The sequence below is a fragment of the Notamacropus eugenii genome, chromosome 7 (genome assembly GCF_028372415.1).
Source record: "Notamacropus eugenii isolate mMacEug1 chromosome 7, mMacEug1.pri_v2, whole genome shotgun sequence".
In the NCBI taxonomy this organism is placed as follows: domain Eukaryota; kingdom Metazoa; phylum Chordata; class Mammalia; order Diprotodontia; family Macropodidae; genus Notamacropus; species Notamacropus eugenii.
In genome coordinates this window covers 20,484,453-20,508,050 of record NC_092878.1, presented here as the reverse complement: position 1 = coordinate 20,508,050, position 23,598 = coordinate 20,484,453, and the positions used below count along the sequence as shown (strand labels likewise).

Genomic DNA, 23,598 nt, shown 5'->3' with positions numbered 1-23,598 from the left:
AAGACACTTGACACTCACTAGCTGTGTGGCCTTAGGCAAGGCACTTAACCCCAATTGCCTCATCCTGGGTCTTCTCCAGTCATCCTGATGAATATCTGGTGACTGAATTCAGATGCCTCTGGAGGAGAAGTGAGGCTGGTGATCTGCACAGCCCTCCCTCACTCAAAACAAAGTCAAGTGCAAGCCATGTCATTATTTCTCTGATGGCATGGTCTTCTTTGGCAACAAAGGATGAACACACACACATAATTAACTCCATTAGGCATGTACAAACCTTTGATGATCAAACAAATGTTTCTTCAAAAGGAGATGGAGAATAAAGAAGTATTGTTGGTTTAAAAGCACTTAAATCTCATAGAATCCAAGAATTTCAGAAATGGATGGAGTATCACTGGTCAGGATTATGGAGTCTTGTTCAGGAAACTGAAGACAACAGAGGCACAGGTAGTGTTTCAATCAGTGCATTAGCATCCCCATTTTTCCATATTCTTTCCAGAATCTATCATTTTCCTTTTCTGCCCTGTTAGCCAATCTGATATGTATAAGATGGTATCTCAGAGTTTGTTCTAATTTGCATTTCTCTAATCAGTAGTGATTTAGAGTATTTTTTCATGTGACTCTTGAAAGCCTTAATTTCTTCTAAAAATTGTCTGTTCATATCCTTTGACCATTTATCAACTTGGGAATGGCTCTTATTTTTATAAATTTGACTCAATTCCATACATGGATATAAATATGTGCATATGTGTGTGTATGAGAAATGGTGTGAGATGTTGGTCTATGCCTAGCTTCTGCCAAATTGCTTTCCTGTTTTCCCAGCAACTTTTGTCGAATGACAAGTTCTTGCCCCAAAACTTAGATCTTTGGAGTTATCAAACACTAGATTACTATGGTAATTTACTGTTGTGTATTCTGCATTCCCCTGATCCAACACTCTGTTTCTTAGCCAGTGTCAGACTGTTTTGACACTGTTTTATCACTTTTGTGATATAACTTTAAATCTGATACTGCTAGGCTATTTATGTGAAGTGTTTTGTAATTGAATTCATATAATCCCTGGATTTGTCTTGGCAGGTAGACTCCCAAGGATTTTTTACTGTCTGCAGTAATTTTAAAAGGAATTTATGTTTCCTAGTCTTGCTGCTAGGTTTTCTTGGTGAAGGAATGAAGTTTTTAGTTGTTTTTTAAAGCTAATTCTGGGAGTTTGAAAGTTCTTGATGCTTCCAAGGTGGTATAATCTGGGGAAAGGTGTGGTCACTGTTCTCCTCTTCTGTATTCTGATCCTTACCTAAGAAGGGTCCCTGCTCCCTTGGTATCAAAAGAAATTCTGATCCTCAGGGCTTGTGGTGCCAATGTGATATTCACTGCACCTAAGGCATCTATAAATATGCCAGCACAGTTCTGAATCACAAAATATAACAGACTGTCTACATGAAAGACAGGACCGAAACATTTATTCAAACACCAGAAAACTGAATCCCAACACCAGAAAGTTAAATCCATCATAGTAATAAAGAATCAACAGATGATAACAATGCAAGGGACACTACCATCCCCAAGCCTTCCCTCTGTTTGGTTTCCTTAAACAAGATCACAAACAAGCTGTGCCACTCAAGCTAGTTGCTGTCTGCTCTCTCTTTCCCAGCTCTGACTGCTCTGACTCACTTCCTGCTCCACCTGTTCAGCAAAATCTTCCTACTACAGGCTCCATATGACTCTGACTTCCATGTGACCCAGGCAGGTCACATGGGCCTATTAATGGATGGGAAAGATCTTCCTATTTAAATTACCTATACAGGGCTCACAATCACTCTTGACTAAAAGCACTCTTTCCTGTCCCTGAATAATGACCCAGAAGTAGGTATAGGCATTGGAGCTGACAAACAGCATCTGGTGCTAGGACCCTATGGTCTGTTTCTGACCAATTGCCAGGTGCCCCTTCCTATCTATGGCTTAAAAGGACTGAAAGCTGCTGCTGCTGCCACTTAGTCCCACCTCTAGTTTCATCCATGGGGCTTCCAGGCCAGCCTCCATACCCCACACACACACCTCTCTACCCCATCTCATTGTGTTATAGCTCTCTATCTCTCTATCCAAACTCCTAAGTTATCTTGGACTTGAAAAATATCTCACTCTGACCTTTTATAGGCTGTGCCACTCCAAAATTCCATTTGAGGCATTATTTTAAAGTTGATTGGAGGGAAATGTTGGAAGAACTCAGATGAGGGCTTTCTTTACTCTGTCATCTTGACTCTATTTCCCCCTACCCCCAATATTTCTTTAAGGCAAAGTCCTTCCCATTTTCCTTTCGTCTTAGTTCAAGATGCTATCCACAATAATTTTGTTCCATTTCAGACATAATTAACTATAAAACAGAAAAGTCCTTGTTGGGGGAGCTATGAATTGGATTGGGAAATTGGAGTCAGGCCACATAATCTTAAGCCTCCTAAAGCTCTTGATCTTTTCTAACAAAAATTCAAAGCTAGCTAACAATTGTCTTTGGATAAGCAAAGAAATATGGTAATACGTGTGTGCGATAGAGAGCTCTATAATGGGGAAGATTCCATTTGGCCCCCATCCTAGCCTTGAATCTGGACGCATTTTAAGAAATGTGCTGAACATTGAATTGCCTTGTAGATTTTACAAAATTATGATTAACTTTCCATTTGTTTTGTGATCTGCCCAACATCTTTTGCCTCGAGCAAAGAAAATAAGACCATGGATGTGAGTCTAAGCTGTAGTCATAATGCAAGATGGAACTTCAAAGAGTAGAAATATTAAGCTTTACGCTTCAAAAAAAAATCCAAGAGTACATCCACACACTCTCCAGCATCTGGTCAACTTAAATAGGACACATTCTGATTCTTGGATATAGAATTTAGCATGCTATGCTAAATATTCCAACATGCAATTACTTCCTTTTGAATGCAAGAAAAAGCTCACTGTGCTTTCTTATGTAAACTCCTTAATTCCTGCTATCTCCACTACTACCATCTCCAGCAACTGAGTTCCCAATGATCCTCTCACTGGATGACTAATCCTGCCTGAGCTACTAAGAGAGGGAAAATGTTATTTTCTTCCAGGGAGCATTTCAGTGTATGGTTATCTTAACTTCCCTATTTCTGTCAAGGACACCATTATATTTCTAGTCACCAGGTATACATCTGCAATCCTTCACTCTTATTCAATCTCCCATATTTATTCAATTGCTAAGTTTCCATAAGTCTACTTCCATAAACATTTCCCTCATTGGTCCCCTTCTCTCCATTCCCAAGGCTACCTCCCTAGTTCAGATCTTCAACACTTCTCACATGATGTTTAGTAATGCATTCTCAATGATCTTTCTGCCTCTAGTTTCTCCTCTCTTCAATCTATCCTTCACACAATAGTCAAATTGGTGTTCCTGGAACACAGATATGATGGCAGTCCTTTGCTCTAAAAGGTTCAATGGCTTTTTGTTTTGCCTCTAAGATAAAACAAACTCCTCTGTCATTTAAATCTTTCAATATGTAGTTCTAACCTTTCCTTCAAAACTGATTTCAGTTGCTGCCCCTCAATTACTTTCAATTCGAACCAATCTGGTCTATTTGCTGCATATGACATTCCTTCTGGTTCTGTGGTTTTTAAATAGGCAAATCTCCATTCCTGGAGCATTCTCTCTCTCCTCACCTTGAACTGTAGAGAATGTCTAACTTCTTTCTAGCCTCAACACCAGAGATGCTTCCTCCATAAGAACATTTCTGATCAATGTTCTCCCTAATCCCAGATAATTACTTTTTTGTGTATACTGTGTATGTTTTGTTTTGACATATCTATGTATATGTGATCTCCATCCTTGTACCACCACCATATGCTCCATGAGAATGTGTACTCAATCAAGTTCAAGGTGTATTTCATTTTTGTCTTTGTATGTCTATTACTAAGCGTAAAGTATAGCACAGATGTTTAACAAATATATTGAGCTGAACTATGAGCTCTTACTCACCCACTCTCTTTACCCATGGTTATATCTTCTAGAATTGTGCAGGCTCCATGCATAGAAATATTCAATACGAATTAGACATTTTGCAACCTTTTATTAAAGCTATATAGCATCTGTTTTCCCTCGTCCTCAGAGCATTAACAATCCATTTCAACAAACAGTCATTAAGGCCCTACTATATGCAAGACTGTTGTTTGTACTTCATTCTTGGAAAGGACCATGCCAACAGAAAGGTGATGCCATGACTTACACATCAATTAGATTTTAGTGAGGCAGGACTGTGCAAATCACCAGCCTCACTTTCTCTTCTGGAGTCATCTGGGTCCAGTGGCAAGATATAGATCAGGATGACAAGAGATGGTTCCCTGTAAGACATTGCACTGAGTGTAAGACATACAAAGATAAATTCAGGGTGTTTCAAAAGTCTTAGGGCAGTTTTAAGCTTCTGTAACTTGAAACTGCACTAAGATTTTTAGGATTCTCTGTGCAACATAGCCCACCCCTACTTTTCAAGAAACACTGTCTAATGCAGGAAAGATGAAGATATGAATAAATTATAGTGTAAGTGAGGAGTGATATAAACCCAGAAGAAAAGTCTAAGTAAAGAGTTATGTGAAATTTATAGAGCGAGACATCACTCTTACCTGGGGTGAACAAGGAAAGCTTACTGAAGAGAATGGTATTTGACTTAGACCTTTAAGGGAGATACTCTAAAGAATGAATATAGGTTAGCCTGAGAGTCTGTTTCAAGCATTGGAGACAGAGCAAAGGTATGGAGAAAAAGATGGCAAGACAGAATTGGAGGCAACAGAGCGGTCTAGTTTAACTGCAATGTAGACCTCATGAAGGGGTGTCATAGGAAATAAGACTGTCCAGAAAGACTAGAACCATCTGTTGGAGGGTCTTGAATGTCCATGTCAGGAGTGTATTTCATTTACTAAAGCAAAAAGAAATCCCTAAAGATTCATAGGTAACGGAATACAATCACAGCAATGCATCGTCAAAATACTGAAGGATGAATTGGAAAGCAGACAGAATGGACGCAAGAAAACGAGCTGAAAAGCTATTATGATCATCTCCACAAGGGGAACTGAGGACCTGAATTCAGGCATTTATTGGGAGTCAAGAAAAGGGAATGGATAAAAGAGATCTTTGGAGAAACACAGGTGGATAATTCCAAGGTGATGAATCTGGAAGACTAGGGGGGTGATAAGCATTGATGATGATGACGATGGATGATGATGATGATGATGATGACGATGATGATATTTCCTCTATTAACAGAAATATAGGAAATTAAGGATGAAGGGGTTTGGTATACATCTGCTTATTATTTAGCTATGTGCATGTTTTTTCACTTTCCCAGCCCTCATCCTAACCCATAAAATGCAAACATCTTGAGATGAGGGACTATTTCATTTTTGTCTTTGTATCTCTAGCATAAGGGTTTTTAACCTCAGATTCACATTCCTCCAAGGGGGTCATAGATAGATTTCAGGGGGTCTGTGAACTAAGTCGGGAAGAGAAATTACATCTTTATTTTCATTAAATTCTAACTAACAGTATTTTCTTCAATTAAGAATTTTTAGGGAAAAAATCATTATTCTTGGTAACTTAATCAAACTTTCAAAGGGGTTATGACAAAGAAAAGGTTAAGAATCTCTGATCTAGTACTTTGCAAAGAGCCTGGCCCACAGTAAATGTTTAATAAATGTTAGCTAAATTGACCATCTGGTCTGGAGACCTCAACCTAACCTTAGGAACAATAATTTAACTTATTCTGATTTGAGATCCTCTCTGAGAACACTTTAGTATCTGTGTTGCAACAATTTTTACTTGTTCTCAGCAGTCCATCCACCTGTGACAACAATGCTTATTGATTGAGAGATTAAATAATTTCATCTAATTTAGTATCTTTTTAAAACTTTAAAACATGGGTTTTCTTTAAGATTTGAATGGTCCTCTTTTTCGATGTACAATAGAGGAGTTTTTCATATATTCTGCTTCTCCATCCCACCCTAGCACATGTGACATGACACATAACACCTTCTACAAACACAAGAAAATTGAGTGTATGGGGAATATACAAGGAAAAGGGAGTAAGGATGCAGAGAAGTAGAAAAGACAAGTTGTCCAAAAACTTGTCCAAAGACAGGTTTCGCCAACATCGCAATTTTCATTAGGGCAACCTTTCCCCAAGTTGGCAATTCTGGTCTCAAACATCCTTTACCATGACCCTTTTATTATTTGCCTCTCCAGTCACAGGATTTTAGATCTAGAACTGCAAGGGATCTCAGAGACCATCTAGTTCAGGGATTCAAGGGGTCTTAACCTTTTTTTTTTCAGTGACCACTCTGGAAGTCTGATGAAAACCACAGAGCTGGGGCAACTAGATGGTACAGTGGATAGAGCACCAGCCCTGGAGTCAGGAGGACCTGATTTGGCCCCAGACACTTATCAGCTGTGTGATCCTAGGCAAGTCACTTAAACTCAGAAAAAAAAAGGCATAGGAGCCTTCTCAAAATGTTTTAAATGCATAAAATAAAATATATAAGATTGCAAAAGAAACACGTTATGTTGAATTAAAGGTATAAGTTTTCCCCTGCCAAGTTCACAGACCACCTAAAATCTATCCATGGATTCCTTGGAGTTCTATGGACCCTAGGTTAAGAACTCCTGATCTAGTCTAGCCCCCTCATTTTACAGATGAGAAAACAGAATCCTAGACAAGTTAAATGATTTTCCCAAGGTAACACAAGTAATAAGTGTTAAAGGGAGGAGGGCTAAGCTGCTGCCTATACTTACTCAGTAGTATATTTGATCTGTAACTTCCTTTAAGCAAACAGAAAAAGAGAGGCCACTGCTGCTTCCTAACCACTTTCGTCTCTAGAATGTGGAAAACCACCAAGTACTCACATCTAAGTATATTTGATTCTCACTTCTCTCATATTTTGATGGCCCTATAAATTCAGAAATGGACCTTCCTAAAACAAAAACAACAACAACAAAAAATGGCCTTGTGAGCCTGGGCAAGCCACTTTACTTATCACTGCCCTATGCTGCTAGGATTTGCAAAGAAGGTGCCCACTGTAATGTTAATTAGAGTTAAAGATCTTCCCTGACCATTAATAGATCTCACCTGGAGCCCATTAATGGGAGCTTGATTAGGGGAGACTTGTTTTGTAGGAATGCCCACACCTTTGTTAATTAAGGAGGCACTGGGTCATGCCCTCTAGCTCTGAAAAGTGTACATATACTTAAAAGTGAAGTTTTGCTTTTGGGGGCTGGGAAGGAGGTTCTTGTGCCAGGTGAGACTCTGGGTAGTCGTTAAGAAGCCCACCAGCTTTGAAAACCCAGATTTGGTGCTTCTCTGTCTGGTAACATGGTCAGACAGCTGGATCTGTCTTTTGATCTGTGATGTGTTACTTATGGTCAGACAGTTAGAAGCCCTGTCTGTTGGTCTTTATTTCTCTGTTGGTGAATGTAATTATATTGTTGACCCCTCAAAAGTTGCTTTCCTTTTAGAAAAACAGATCTAAGAACTTGTACAGCAGGCCCTCCTGTGTATGTCAGGGTACTTGCTGCTACACTAACCTGAACTGATAAAAGGAATTTCCTAGTTCAGGAGTTTCCTAAACCAAAAAGATCACAAATCTAGTCCCTGGCCCCTTAAAAAAATCAGTTATAATGGAAAGAGGATTGACCTTGGAGCTGGGAAGAACTGGGTCCATGTTTGACACATACTTGTGCTTCTACTGGTAGATCTCCCAGTGCCCCAAGCAGCTCTCTAAAACTATAACTTGAAGATGAGTTGCTGATTAGTGTCTGTGAAAGGAATTTCTACACCAGAATATCTCTAATCTGATGAGATTGCAGGTCAAAACCAAACAAAAAAAAAGTCAAGTAGGAATATAATCAAGATTTGGGCGAGTTTGCAACATCTTTTCCCCATATGAATCCATGAGGCTAAATTTCTATGCCCTTCGAAACAAGGGAGAATGAAGCTTCACTGTTACACAGGACCACACAATTTATAATCCTCATCTCACTTCTGGTGCTGGCCTCATGATACTTTCCAGCTCCCCAGTTAGAAGGATATGTGTCCAGAATTCACAGGAGCCTAGCTGGAGTCTATCCAAGACCAGAGTGTGGAGGATGTGTGATCAATATGGCCTATCCTACTCTGCAAGGTTTATTTTAAAGATAACCCTGAGTTATGGTAAGATCTTTATGGTATACATCATCCTTACAGTGGAAGGCAGATCCTGGATGGACCCTCAGGGAACCGTAGTAAAATGTCAAAAGGCCCCCCAGGTCTCTGCTTTTATTTTTATGAGGAGTAGGAAGTCAATAGTAGTGATTGGTAGATCCCAGTTGATGAAAAGGTCCATAACATAAGATACTTACAATCATGATTGGCAGCCAGGTCATGTTGCAGCGTAAAGGCAAGAATTAAAGTTGTATAAGCAATGCTAGCCAACTCTAAACACTCGGTAATCTAAAATAGCCTTGTCAGAAGGCCATGCTAGAGAGAATTACAAAAATCAATTTTAGTTGTAAGCAAAATCTTGTTTAAAATTTTCTGAGTGTGAGATGTTAAAAGTTATAAGAGATTCTTCAGCTGGAGAAAATCAGAGACAAATGCTTTGGGATGCTAGAGAGTAAGTGACACAGTTGAGTTTTAGGACGTATAAAGGATTCCTTTTAAAAAAAAATGTAGTTGGCAAATATTGTTAGATTAAAATCACATTGTTACTTGACTCTAACATAATAATGTCATTTTGTTCTTCTTCAAGAGCAAAGGAAAACTACCAGTCAACCAAAATCACAAATCACAAGACAGAAAAGTTGGAAGGGACTTCAAAAAGAGCCTTCTCTAACCACATACCAGAAACACAAACCTTTACCCATACTGCCAAGAAGTGGGAACTTCTGCAAGATCTCCAATAATGGTGAACTGACTGCTATCTAAAGCAATCCATAACATTTGTGGATGGCCCTAATTGTTAAAAAATTTTCTTTAGTGAAACTTGTAATTTCATTGTTATAGGGGGAAACCCGTAGTGACCAAATTCCTTCTACTAATGCAGACTAGAAGTTGTTCTGCAACTTAAGAGTCTTAGCATCTTTTCTGAGAGGTTAAAGGATTTCCCTGGGGTCCCCCTACATTCTGTAGGTATCAAAGGTAAGACTTGAACATAGATTTTTCTGATCCTGAGGTCAACTCTCTAACTATTGTGCAGTACTGCCTTTCATATGTATCTAGTATGCTGCAGGTACCTAATAAATGCATTTGGAATAAAATTAAAAAGATATTTTTCCTTAGCACACCCTCCTATAATTTCTAGTCATTAAAACTTCAGAGCAAGCAAAATAAGTCAAATCCTTTCTCTACATGACATCTCTTTGAATTTTTGACAACGTTATCATTCAACCCCACCCTACACCTACCCAATCTTCTCTTTTGCGGGTCAAACAAGTCCAATTCTTGAACCAATCTTTGAACAACATCATCTACTGTTCTCTAAGCATTTTAGTAACTCCCTTCTGAATGCACTCCTGTTTGCCAAATTTCATCCAAAAATATGCAGCTCAAAACTTTTAAGTAATACTCCAGATATGGGCATAAGATCACAAATTATGAGATTGAAGAGATGTTGGAGGACATTGAAGCCAACCTCTTAATTTCCCAGATTAGGAAATCGAGATCCAGAAAGGTTATTTAACTTTTCCAAGGTCATATAGCTATTAAGTGACAAGGCTGGGATTCAAACTCAGATCCCCTGACTCTAAATGCAATATTCTTTTTCCCAGTATTAGCCTTTTTGACTACCAAGTCACACTTCACAGTCACTAAAGATATCTGTCATCTTTCTTGGGACCTGAGTCCAAGTTTGAGCAACTCCACTTCTGGGATGAATGATTCTACCAGAAGAAATTATGAAATTTTGGGCAGGAAATTGAAGACCTTAGGAGCACAGATAGTGTTTTCAGAAGTGCTACTGATCAAAGGAAAGGAATTCAAAAGATAAAGGCATACTTGACAAAAAGATGGTAATGAAGATGATGTCAGAGAAGGAGATGGGAATTTCTGGAAAATGATTTAAAATATATGAATTAAGGAGTTCTAGCCAGGAATAAAGTTCACATAATGTGAAATAGTAAGAATATATATTTCCTGAAATCTTGCAAATCTAATGCAAAACAAAAAAGTCTAAATTGAAACTGAATGAGGAGGAAGAAAATTACCTGGGTGTATTTTATAAAGCTAGATGTCATAAAGAGTGCCTACAGTGTAGGAAGAATGGTGGTAGAGATGTCCAGATATATGCAGGAGACGATATTCAAGAAAGGAGTTGACAATAGAACCCGTGGCCTCAGATCGCTTTACACATGTAACAGGTTCTCCAATAAGACTTAATTAAAAGAGGAACATCCCAAGGGGTAAAAAGATCAGCACACTGGAATGTAAAAGGAATGGCCTTCAGATACAAAATAAAACCCTCAAGTTAGGAAAACACTGAGGCTCCAACACACCAATTCATAGGAATCAGTCAATAAAGACAAAGGCCTTGCTTCTAGGGGCCTCATTCTTATCGTTGTCCCTAGATACTTGTATAAGGCCCTAAAAGGAATCTGGGAAGAAAGAACTGATTTGGAACTAATTATCATAAACCAGGTTGGAGTATTTTCCTGAAGGACATGACTTTGAATAAGAAAGAAATGAATGAACAAATAAGAAAGAACTGAAGGAGGCAAATTTGACATTATTGGGACCACTGAAAATTATTCAAAAGTAACAAGATGGGTAATGTATAAGAGTGTGTGTGTGTGTGTGTGTGTGTGCGTGTGTGCGTGTGTGTGTTTAGGAGAGAGAGAGAGAGAGTATATGCATATGAAGAATATATAGGTTTATTATATATCTTATATAATTATACATTAAAAAGATTCATAGATTTATAACTGTAAAGGATCTCAGAAACCTTCTAGTCCAATGGTTGATAACCTACATTCCAAGGGCCAAATCCAGCCTGTTATCTATTTTTGTATGGGTCTCAAGGTAAGAATGTTTTATTTACACACACACACACACACACACACACACACATACATATATACATATATATACACATATACATATGTACACATACATATATATACATACATATGTTTTTTATAAAAAACATTCTTGCTAACCATTTGCACAAAAACAGGTAGCAGGCTGATTGGGGCCTTCAGGTGTAATTTCCCAATCCCCTAAATCTAACTATCATTTTTACAAATGAGGGAAACCAAGATCCAAAGAGGAGCCTTCTAACTCCAAGCTGCTGTTTCCCCATCTCTCCTTTGCCTATGTCCAATCATCACTTATCCTTCAAAATGTCAGTTGCATTTATCCCTTCTTCCTTCCCTCTGTCACCACCCTAACCTCAGTCAACTTTGCACACTTATGGATTATTTTAATAGTTTTCTAACTGATCTCCCTAGCTCCAACTGTCCTCCCCCCCTCCACTCCCCTGCCCAAACACCAGGCCATCTGATATCTTGTGTGAGACTGAATATGTTAAAATACTTTTTTCATCATGTCATTTCCTTACTTAAGAAAAAAATTGGATCAAGCTCTTGGATAAATTTAAATCAATCAATCAACAAACTTTTTTTTTAATACCAACTATATACCAGACATTGTACTAAACTCTGGGAAAACAAAGTCAAAAGGAAACCATTCCTACTTTGGGGGAGCTTACATTCTACTACGGTAAAATGTGTGTGTGTGTGTGTGTGTGTGTGTATGTGTGTGTGTGTGCATGTATACATATATATACGTATATATATGTACATATATATATACGTATATATATATATACGTATATATATATATATATATATATATATATATATATATATCCACATATAAAATATACTCAAGTACTAAGTGGATTCATGAGGTCCCTCATCCCTGGAATGATCTCTCTCTTCAATATTGCTTACCGTTTTCCCTGGCTTTCTCTAAATGGAGAACTAAAATCTTGTGTTTTACAGGGAGCCTTTTCCACACACTTGCCCCTCCAATTTTAGTGTATTCTTTATTTTTCCAATTTATCCCATATATAGCTTGCACATTATCTCCTCCATTAGATGGTGAACTACTTGAGAGCAGGATCTGTCTTTCACCTCTTTCTGTGTCCTCAGTGCTTAGCACAGTGCCTTTCACATGGTAGGCACTTAATATACTGTTTATTGATTGATCGATATGTTGCAGCCTGCTCATCTTCACCGTGGATCTTTCCATTTTTGTGATGTTCATGTTTAGTACTTCAGAGGCAGCACTGTTCCAGGTCTTGCTCTCATTACACCCTTAAAATATTTGTACTGAAAAGATGGGTCTTTGTTGTTAAAGTAAGCCTGGCACCAGTAGAAGTGACTTAAAATTTTCCAAAGGCAATCCAGAATGTTCTCCTTTTCAAATCTGGGCTCATATCCTTATTCATCTGAATTATCTATCCCAGATATACAAACTGTTGGACAAGAGCTATAAGGTGTTCAGTTGTATGCTGAAATCCAGACAATAAACATCCTTTATCCATTTTTTATTTTCCTGTGGCTAGACAGATCAAGTTCCTTAAAGTGATCACATTTTTCTCATGGGAGGCTCTGCAGTGACCTGGTGCTTGATGCTATCAATACCATGTTGTCTATAAACAGAAGCATCCAGAGGTCCTCAGTATCCCCAGAATCCCTCTTCACCTTGGACTCTATGTTGAAAAGGGCAAACACTTTAGGCAAACATCCATTTCCCTTTATTATGTCTTACCTGATGTTTACTATCTGAGGATAACTGTACATAGATCCATTGTTCTATCCTCCAAGGAATGTTGAATGATACTACTATATGGACAGGGCACGGTGGATAGAGCGTATAGAATTCCAGGCCTGAAATCAGGAAGATCTGAGTTCAAATCTGCCTTCAGACACTTAGCAGTCTGACTCCAGACAAATCACTTAATCCTGTTTGCCTTAGCTTCCTAAATCTGTAAAATGAGCTGGAGAAGGAACTGGCAAATCACTCTAGAGTCTTTGTCAAGAAAACCCCCAAAAGGGATCACGAAGAGTCAGATGTAACTAAACAACAACAATATACAAAGGGGAAACTTGTTGTTTCCAAAGCGTTTGTAAGGTGGCATTTTGTTCAACCAAGTTGAATGCCTTTTTTGTAACAAACACAAGAAGCATAATGAGATTTTGTGTTTTCGGTACCTTTCCATCAATTGTGTGACTAGAAAGATGCATGTGGTTTATATTATAATATTTATTTGCTCCCTATTAATGCCCTCATTCAGGAGGCCCTCGATCATATATAGGTGACCATCACAAGAATTCTGTATAATTGGAATAATAGGAGTATAAATTGATAAGTGTTTTCTCAGGCACTTTTGTTTGGGTCAGTAAGGTCTGAGATTTTTTTTCCCATGCCTTTAATGTCTTCCCTTCATTTAGATGTCTTATAAATTGGCTTCTTATTGTCCTTATAATTGAATCATCTATTCTATATATTTTTGATGCAAATAAACTTCTTTTCTTGTCTTTGTTATCTTTAGATCTATCTTTATCCATCTATCTATCTATCTAGAGCTATCTATCTTTATCTCCTGTTCAGCAAGAACATGTGTCTCTAGTTCATATCTCATTTATATTGATAATAGTTGATCCCAGAAGTTATTTTTATATTTGTATCTATTAAATATATGTATTTAAAATATATGTAAATATATGTATTAAATAAATGTATGATCTTGATATATACATGGAAGACCCCTTGATGGAGGTGTCTTAAATTAATTAAATACTTTTTACTCCTTAGATCTTCACAATTAACTAACAGAACCTCTCATCTGCACATATACTAACTTTCCTTTCCTCATTTCTCTCCAGCAAAATCTTTTTTTCAAAATAAATCTTTATTGATATTTTATTTTTATAGTTCCCACATTTCCCAGTTTACTATTCCTTCCTCTCCTTCCCAGAGAGCTATCCTTTATAGTAAAAAAAAATTAAAAGGAGCCAGGGAGGACAAATTCAGCAAAAGTAACTGACTGAAAATGTCTAATATTATATAGAGCATCATATCCAAGTACCTTACCTATTCCAAGACAGTGGCAAGGACATGGCTCTTTCTATCTCTTCTTTGGGGCCAAATTTGATCCTTGCAATTTCACGGCATTCAGTTGCAATTGTATCATTTTTCTTTGTTACATTTTTATGATTGTAGTCATTGCTTATATTGTTTCTCTGATTCTACTTCCTTCTTTTTCCAGCGAAACGTTTGTGTTATCTTCTACTATAACCACATCTGTTCTCTTCTATTTCTTCCCCATAAACATAATTGTTTTATCATATTTATTTTACTTTATCATAAAGTAAGCACGTTATGTAACTTTTGACATTCTTCTCCCTATAGCTTAGAACAATCTTTAAAACCTCTAAGGTATCAGCAAGTAAGTAACTAAACTATCTCATTCATAATAAGGTTCTCAAACAAGACAGGAACTTTTTTTCCATTTCTCTTTCAAGAGAAAAAAAAACAGAAAGGAAAATCTCTATTATAAATAAGGAAAATTACAAGACACCTGAGTGATTGTGATCAAAGAATCACTAAAATGGGGAGCAGGAGTTAGATGAGATCTTCAGCCTAGTGGGAGTTAAAACAGATACAGTCTGAAAGAGGTGACTGCAGAGTGAAGAGGAAGATGAATCCTGGGAGAGAAAGAAACTAAAGCCAATAGCTGACGCTAGTTCCTTGGAATTTTGAGATCGAGTCAGTCAAGGATGAGTTAAGCATGGAAAGCCCTTTCTTAAGGTCTGAAAATAAGACCATAGAGAGGTAGGGATTGTCTATGTTGGCAACCATTAATGAAAACTTGCTTTATGAGATTCAAAGTACATTGGTGTTCCATTGTTAGATTTAATAATAAAAAGAACTAACATGTATAGGATATTCTTGAGTTTTACAAAGCAAAATATATGTGTATGTGTGTCTGCATGTATAATCTCATGTGATCCTCACAACTGTCCCCCTTTTTATAGGTAGTATCCCCATTTAACAGATGAGCAAGTTTAAGTATAATTTATGGTTATGAATTAGACTTCTCTGCTATTAATTCATCAAGTTGTTACATCATTAGAGTACCTGATGTCATACCATGGAGAGAGCTACAACTGTTTGCACACAATTCCTATTTTGGAGAAGCCAGAGAGGTCATGAGAATCCATGAAAATGTTTCATCCTTCATCAAATTCGTCTTCTGACCTGGAACCTTAGTCCTATGATGCAGAACCAGTGCTCATTATCTCAAAAAGCAGTTTCATTTCATTCCCCTGTGTCTCAAAGTCTGTAGGCAATAAAAAAGAAGAATTTGTTTGAGAAATAATTAAAATACTAAAAATATAAGTATATTATTAGATATAGGAAAAAAACAAGTAGCATAGACAGAATTCTCACTCTTATTCCATTGCTTTTATCATGGTTTCTTTTTTTTTTAGAATTAGAAGGAAATTTGATCATTCCTTCTCTTTTTCAGGTAAAATAAACCCAGTTCCTTTAAGAGATTCTCATATGGTGAGGTTGTCTCAACTCCTCCAAATAACATTCCCTGCTTTTGGAGGATGCCCCTCCTAAAATGTGGCACACAGAAATGAAAAAGCTACTACAGATGTGGCCTGACCATTTTCTCTCTTACTCTGGACATTTATTAAAACTTAAAATTGGATTCACTTTTTTTTGGAGGGGGGAGGGATGTGCCACAGCATCTTAATAATAATAGTTAGGACTTACAGAGTGCCTACTGTGTGTTAGGAGACTGTGCTAAGCACTTTTTATAAATATTATCTCACTTCATCCTCACAACAACTGAGAGGTAAGTGCTATTATGGCCCTCATTTTTCAAATGGGGAAACTCAGGCAGATAGAAAGTAAATGACTTGTCCCAGGGTCACAAAACTAGTAAAATTGTCTGAGGCCAGATTTGAATTTATCTTCCTGACTCCAGACACAGAGTTCTAACCATTGTACCTCTCAGCTGCCTCTATACAGTAGATTTATAATGACTTTACAATTCACTAAAATCCCCAGGGTATTTTTTTTTCACATGAGCTTTCATATAGTCACATTTTCCCTTCACCATCCTATGCTTATTTTCAACCTAAATCCAAGACTTTGCATTTATTCTTATTAAACCTCACTTTATTAACTTCTACCTATTATTTCAGCATATTGAGATCTTTGGGAATTGTAACCCTGACTTCTAGTTTTCACTTCTTCTCTGGCTTCAGGTCATCTGCAAATTTGATAAGTATGTCCATCTATTCTTTCTCCAAGTCAACGATAACATAAAATGACAGTGCAATCTATCATTGGCCAGAATGTAGCACAAAAGCTGCTGACAAAAATATATCCTAAAGTCAAGAGAGTAAATCAGTATGGCAAAGAACAATTATTTTGGTTTGTTTTTGTTTCTGCTAGATTCATTTGCATGGCAATAAAAAAAAAAAAAGGATCCTGGGAACAAAGTGGGCATTGATGTTCCAGTCTCCAGCTCCTATGGGATTTCTTGGAAAGGGACCATCAGAATAGATTCTGGGGCATAGGTTCCCTATTTAAATACTATAAAGGGTTAAATAGGGGTTATAATGAATTTCTAACTCTAAATAAAAAGATTCTCTAGGACAGTGGGCTTTGAATCAGTTCTAGACACTCACAGTCAAAAAGCATAAAATTAATTCAGGTTAAACCCAAAGTCCACTCTTCCTTACTTTTGTGCACTTGTCCATAACTAGGTATAGTGGTTCATAACCTTGTCTATGGACTAAAAGAACATTATCATCTGAGAGACCTAACCTCATCAGAGAGAAGTTTTTTAGTCACTGTACCTTAGATGGGAACTAAGTCCAGCAAATGGCCTTAAAATTAGGAAGCCAAGAATCTAGAAACAAAGACAAGCAAAGCATCCAAACATCTAGAAGATACTAAAGATGGTCAGATGTCCAGAAGAGAGAAATGGACAACAATAAGATGCTAACACACAACGACATCACCAGAGAATGTTGGCAGCCATAGGAGAATTGGAGGCATGACTTACCCTGACCACATGTGTACCTTACATTTGTGCCCTCACATCGCATAGGTCCTGCCCACACAGTTCCTGGCACGTGACTCTTCATGCATCTTGATTGGCCACACATGCTCAAAACATGCATGCCCTTCACATATGAACCTGGCTATATGTCTTCTCTGCATTGTGTCCCCATTATTGATTGTGTGACAAGTGGTAAGTATACCCTATATGTACATTGAGGAGGAAATCTTCTCTTTTTACTTTATTTGATATATCTTTTGATTAAGTCTTTCATGTGGTCTCATGTATCATTTAACTACCTGTAACAGCAAGCACTTCAACACACACAGGAGGGCCTGCTATCACAGGTTTTTCGATCTACTTCTCTAAAAGGAAAGCAACTTAAGGGTTAAACAATCACTTTAAGTATGCACATGTATCATTCACTTAATTCGGGGGGGAAAAAGTCAACACCCTGAACTTCAGAGAAAATACAGAGAAATACAGATCAATAGACATGGCTTCCAACTGTCTGATATAAGCAATACATACTTCATAAATCAACAGACTTCATAAATCTGACCATTACATACATGCATCATAGTTACCAGAGAGAGAAGTACCAATGTCTGAGTTTTCAAAGCCAAGGGGCTGCTTAGTGGCTTCCCAGAGTCTCATCTGGCACAAAAAGTTTCTTCCAAAAACTAAACCCCAAAGTAAAACTGCACCTCAGAGCCTTTATACATGTTTTAGAGCCAGAGAGCATCACAACGCTTGAGAACCAGTGCCTCATTAGAAACTTAACAAAAAGTATGGGCTTTCCTACAAGTCTTCCCTAATCAAACTCCCCTTAATGGGCAGGCCCAATAGTGGGTGGGGAAGATCTTTAATCACATTAAAATAAGTAACAATACAAATACATATGCTATTTCAAGTTAAAGAAACTCTTGTTTCTGTACTTTACTCCTAGTAAAGTTTCTTGGTTAATAAGGCAAGATTCAATCAGAGGCACTTGGCTATACTAAAACAAAAACAGCAAAAGATCCTACTTTGTTTGCCATCACACTGCCTGGCAACTCTGGTACACAGTAGGTACTTAACAAATGTTTATTAACTGACTGCTAAAAATATACATTTGGTGGAGTTTCATAAGCTTTAGCTTTGATCGCCTTTAGGACTGACCCACAGAGTACCTCAAATGTACAATAGCTTTTCCAAGGGTCCAAATGTGAGAGGGTACTGTCCAGCCTATTATAAAAATATAGATCAATTAGCGCCAAATGAGTAATACAGAGAGTAACAGCCATTGAAGCCATAGAATGGTAAGATCATTTTGGGTACATGTAATCAAGAAATACTGTGCAAAGAAGGTAGAATTTGAGCTGTGATAGAGAATTTGTAATGAATTTTAAGAGATATGACTGAAGGGTAGGCGTATTTCAATATTCTATTGTTATAAATGCAGTCATTACATGCAAAAAGCATGAGAGGAGATATTCTTCTTCTGCAACATATTTCATATTGGGTCTATTTTTTTAATATGTGAAGAAGATATGCATTTTTCATTAATAATTTTTTCTGTCCTCAACATGTCAAGTCTCCATGGTATCAGCCAAATTATTAATTAAGTACATATTAACAACACTTACAGTTGCTGAATTTAAATGGAAGCAAAATGGAAACCAAAATTGCTGCATTTACAGAGTGTAATGCCCCATAGAGTCCATACCTAATTTTGCATTTTTAAAGGGATTTGGAAGATTTATGGTGGCAAGAGCCTCCATGACCTTTGCCTAACGAATAAAAATTATAAAAATCAGATCCATAGAAGACAATACATGAAGCATATAATAATAGAGTAGAGCATGTTGAGGAGGGCAATAGGATGGTGAAGAGTCTTTAGAAACGCGATTGAAAAAACCAAAGATGTCTAATTTGGAAAAGGGAAGACTCAAGGCTGACATGATAGCTGTCTTTAAGCATTTCAGGAGTTGTTAGGTGGAAGGGAAAAAAATGTATTTTTTGTCCAGAAGACAGAAGTAGGAGAAGGGTTAGAATTTACCAAGAAGCAAATTTAGGCTTTTTGTCAGGGACAATTCCCTAACAATTAAGGCTGATCAAAAGTAGAATGGGCTGCCTCATCAGATGGCAGGTTGCCTGTCTTTGGATGCCTTCAGTCAGAGGCTACATGACCAATTGTCAGGTATGTTAGAGTGTCGATTTATTTTAGAGTTTGCTGAGGACCAGATGTGGCTGATTGCCTGTTTTTTATATTACTGGCTTTACAAAAACAAGGAGTGGGTCAATTTTGACCTAAAGGTCATAGCATGCCAACCTCTAGACTAGATGACCTCTAATATGCATTCTGATTCTGAATTTATATAATTCTGTGATGATGATGAAGATGATGATAATGGCAGCTTACATGTATATAGCACTTCAGGGTTACCAAGCACTTAATCTCATTATTTTCTCTGGTTTGCACAGTATCACAGTGAGGGAGGTAATAGAATCATTATCTTACTTCCGTATCCAAAAGATAAGTACTTTTGTCAATAAAAGTACTTCCCCCCAATGCAGAGAGTAATTCCATGACAGTAGGACATATTGCCTTCAACAACAACTTCGTATCATCTGATAGTGAACCTATTAATAAGGTTAGTCCTCAGACAACAAACACACAGAATGTCACCAATCAACTTTTCTAATTTAGTAAGAACTTTCAGAGCTTATACCTCATTGGAACAGGTTTCGAAAATTTAATATCATATTAACTCATATCATGATGAGACATTTAATCAAGACATTAGTAGAATAGTGTAAGTATTATTGAGCTCATGCTAAAGATATGGAAACTGAGCCTTAGAATGCTTGTTACAAAGAAAGAAATGATGGTGGAAAAGGTGTTCAATAACTGGAAGTTATGTCTTTCCATTCAAATCAAAGATATCTAACTGAAAAATAGTTCATTCCAATAACTCTCTGAAAACAATAAAAGGTATCCAGAAACTATATTTATGAGTTCAGACATTATACCAGTGAGGCAGGGACAGCTCTGTGTAGTTCCAGAAGATGATGCCTCCACCAAGGTCCCCAAATGAACTTGGGTCCCCACTGTGTGAGGGGGAATTGATGAAGAATGCATGATTCCCAAATGAATTTGAGTGTCTACTTCTTGGGAGGGGGTAGCAGGAGATACTGAGATTCAAATAGAGTAGTCAATGAGAAGCCTATTATCTCAAGTACCACTTAAAGCCACTTTAGGAGGCATTGAGATTCAAGTAGGCCGGCCAATGAAATACTGAGCTAACTGGGACCCCTCTACCACTTTACCCTGGGCTGAACAAGGGAATAGATAATACCTGAAACTCCCTGGCCACCTCATCTCCCTGCCCATGACAGGTTTTACTCTATAAGAATCCCTAGCCTCTCCTAGGTAGGAAGCATCTTTCTTAATCAGCAGGTGTCCTCCCTAATCTAGGGTCTCCCTTGATGGGGGTCTTCCTTAAGGAGCCATCTCCCTGAAACAGTCATTTTCCTTTGGGGGGCCCTCTCGCTTAAGCTGGGGTTTCTCCTTCTCCATATCTCCCTTCACAGACAAAGGATTCTGTTTGGTATGTTGTATTGTGTTGTGTTACCCCAATAAGCACTTTTACCTGGAAAAAAATTTGTCAGTCTAGGAAATGCATCACTATTGCCCACTGCTACAGTCTATCAAAAATTTTTTGGAATCCTGACTCTGTCATATAATATGTTAGCAATCCTTAAAAGCTTTGTGTCATCAGAAAGAAAAAAAGAAAAGAAAGAAAGAAAGAAAGAAAGAAAGAAAGAAAGAAAGAAAGAAAGAAAGAAAGAAAGAAAGAAAGAAAGAAAGAAAACCAATCTTTATATATTTAAGCTACATAAATGGTATAGCACTAGGACCTCTCTAAAAGGTTACAAGTTCCAAATTATTTCCATTGCCCTTAATACAAAAAGCCCAGAATATCTATAGTGCAACTAATCATTTTTAGGTCTGCATAACTGTTGCATTCTGGAATAGGGTAGGTTTTAGTGGACAGAGAATTAAAATTAGCCTCACAAGACCAAGATTGAACCCTTACCTTATTATTCTTGAACAGGTTGTTCATCTTCAAAGAGCCTCAGTTACAGTATCTGTAAGATGAGAGAGATGGACTAGCTGCTCTTTAAGATGTCTTTGAGAGGTAAATCTAACGACCTCCCATGAGAAAGTCACAGAAGATCATAGATGCAGAACAGGAAGATGGCCCTTGAAGCCCCGCTGACTTTCCAAATCAAGAAACTTGCTCAATGTCACCTACACAATGTTAGAGATGAGTTTTGGGCCCTAGTCCTACCACTCCAGAGGCTAGTGTTTAGTTCTATGACACCTCCTTTATGACTTCACAAGTATGCTCACTATATTCTCTTTTGTATTTTCCCTGGGTAACTGGATGGCCCAATGAATAGGGCACAAGGTTTAAAATCAGAAAGACCTGAGCTCAGGTTCAACCATGGATATTTAATCTCTTTCTTCCTCAGTTTCTTCAACTAATCATAGGGATAATAATAGTACCTATTTCCCAGACTTGTATCAAAAGAGATAATTTTTGCAAAGCACTTAGTACAATATAGTACACATGGCACATTTTTTGTGGTTGTTCAATCATGTCCCCATTCAGTGTTTATGACCCCATTTGGGGTTTTCTTGACAAAGATACTGGAATGGTTTGCCATTCCTTCACCAGTTCATTTTACAAATGAGGAAACTGAGGCAAACAGGGTTAAGTGAATTGTCCAGGGTCATGCAGCTAGCAAGTGTCTGAGGTCAGATTTGAACTCAGGAAGATGAATCTTCCTGACTCCAGACCTGGCCCTCTATCCACTGTGCCACCCAGTTACCCCAACATGTAGTGAGAGCTTAGTAAATGCTTATTCCCTTCTTTTCATATCTCTTTCTACTAAACACAGAGATTTCTATTAACCATGGCATAATTTTATTTCTCCATTATCCAGCCCAGTGCTCTTCATTTAAGAGGTGTTTAAAAAAATCATTTGATGACAATGATGACAATTTCTCTACCCCTCATTTTTGCTGAATTTTCTAGCCTTGCTCAGACATAATTCCACTACATAATGAATGATGAGAAGAGTGAAAGGAAAAGCATTCACGGAGGAGGAGGGGCAGAAATCAGCACCTTTTGTCAATGACTCTCATGAACTGGGCTTCCAACTTTTCAATGTGGTGCATAATTGACACTCTGATACTTTTAGACTATGGTGCATTCTCAGTCTCGTGGGGAAAAAAAAAGTTGCTGACACAATCAGGAAACAGATGGTGACAAAGATCTTATAGCTTGGTGCCAATCAATATGTTTTACTAGCACACTACCAAAATCTTGCTCATGGGACCCAGAGATTTAAAGGAATGCTCTTGTTCCCCATTCCATCTTCTCAGTATTATTTTTGCTACTTTCTGCTTCCTTAGATGGCTCATTTCATTTTTAATAAAGCTTTTAGAAAGCACCTTCTGTCTGCCTTGTGAAAAATACTGGATTAAAGTACAGAATTCTTCATTGTCAATGACTAAAGAAATCTCTGATTCTTGCCTTTCACCCCTGACCTCCTCTCATCTGGTGGAAATCGTCCCAAGGAGAATGAAGTGGATCTGGGAATATCCGTCATTACTGGCGATGGTGATTCCCTTTGGGATATCATCAACAATGTCCAAATAACCACTAGTCTACTCTCCATGCTTATTATCATCTAAGATCTCATAAAACCTGACCATATTCTAGTCAACTAGAAGCTCTCTCTGAGGAATGCTCAATACCAGTTATTGATCCTTAATAAATATTAATAATGGCTCACATTTATATAGCGCTTCGTGCTTTATGAGGCACTTTACATACATTAAAGTGCTGTATAAATGTGAATTATTATTTCTGCTACACTACTAATAATAATAACTCATTGGAGCCTCACAAAAACCCGATAAGGAAGGCAGTGAGAATATATTCTCCATTTTTTTTTTTTTACAAATGAGGAAACTGAGACTCAGATTAATTGACTTTCCTGAGGGCACAAAACCATTTTATGTTAGAGCACTCAGTTTAAGGAGAATGGATCAAACAGGTCATCACATAAGAAAGTCACCAATCATGAAGTCATTTCATGAGCTTAAAGTAGGAGAGGAAGAAGAGACACATGCCATGTATGTAGCATGGTAAGGTTAGAAAGATCCAATTTGGGATGGGTTAAGGAGGCTTTGGTAGCACTCTCTAACAATGGTGGAGTGGCTTGGAGCTTTATCACTAATACTTTTCCTGCGCCTTGAAGGTAAACAGTGAGCTGGAGTGTAAAGAAAGGCAACTTTACTTTGAATTCCCTTTGTCCTACACCAGTCTTATTTCCTATTTACTGAGACTCAGTATCAAGATTTCCTTTTCCACCTGCTTTTGGCAGAATTAATCTTGTCTTTCCTAGTTCACCAAAGATCTATAG

The 23,598-nt window shown here is 37.6% G+C and overlaps 1 long non-coding RNA gene across 5 annotated transcripts in view; it reads right to left on the bottom strand.

Moving 5' to 3' along the window:
* Positions 1-21,649, bottom strand: part of LOC140513475 (uncharacterized) — a 183,875-nt gene extending 162,226 nt beyond the window's left edge. For 3 of the 5 annotated variants that reach the window (XR_011970195.1, XR_011970191.1, XR_011970192.1), the window contains exons 1-2: positions 21,198-21,646; positions 15,171-15,372 (exon numbers count right to left, since the gene is read on the bottom strand). This is a non-coding gene — a long non-coding RNA (uncharacterized lncRNA). Of the gene's footprint in view, positions 1-15,170; positions 15,373-21,197 lie in introns of all 5 variants that reach the window. The other 2 variants (XR_011970193.1, XR_011970194.1) reach the window with 2 other exon arrangements.
* Between the last annotated feature and the right edge of the window lie 1,949 nt (positions 21,650-23,598).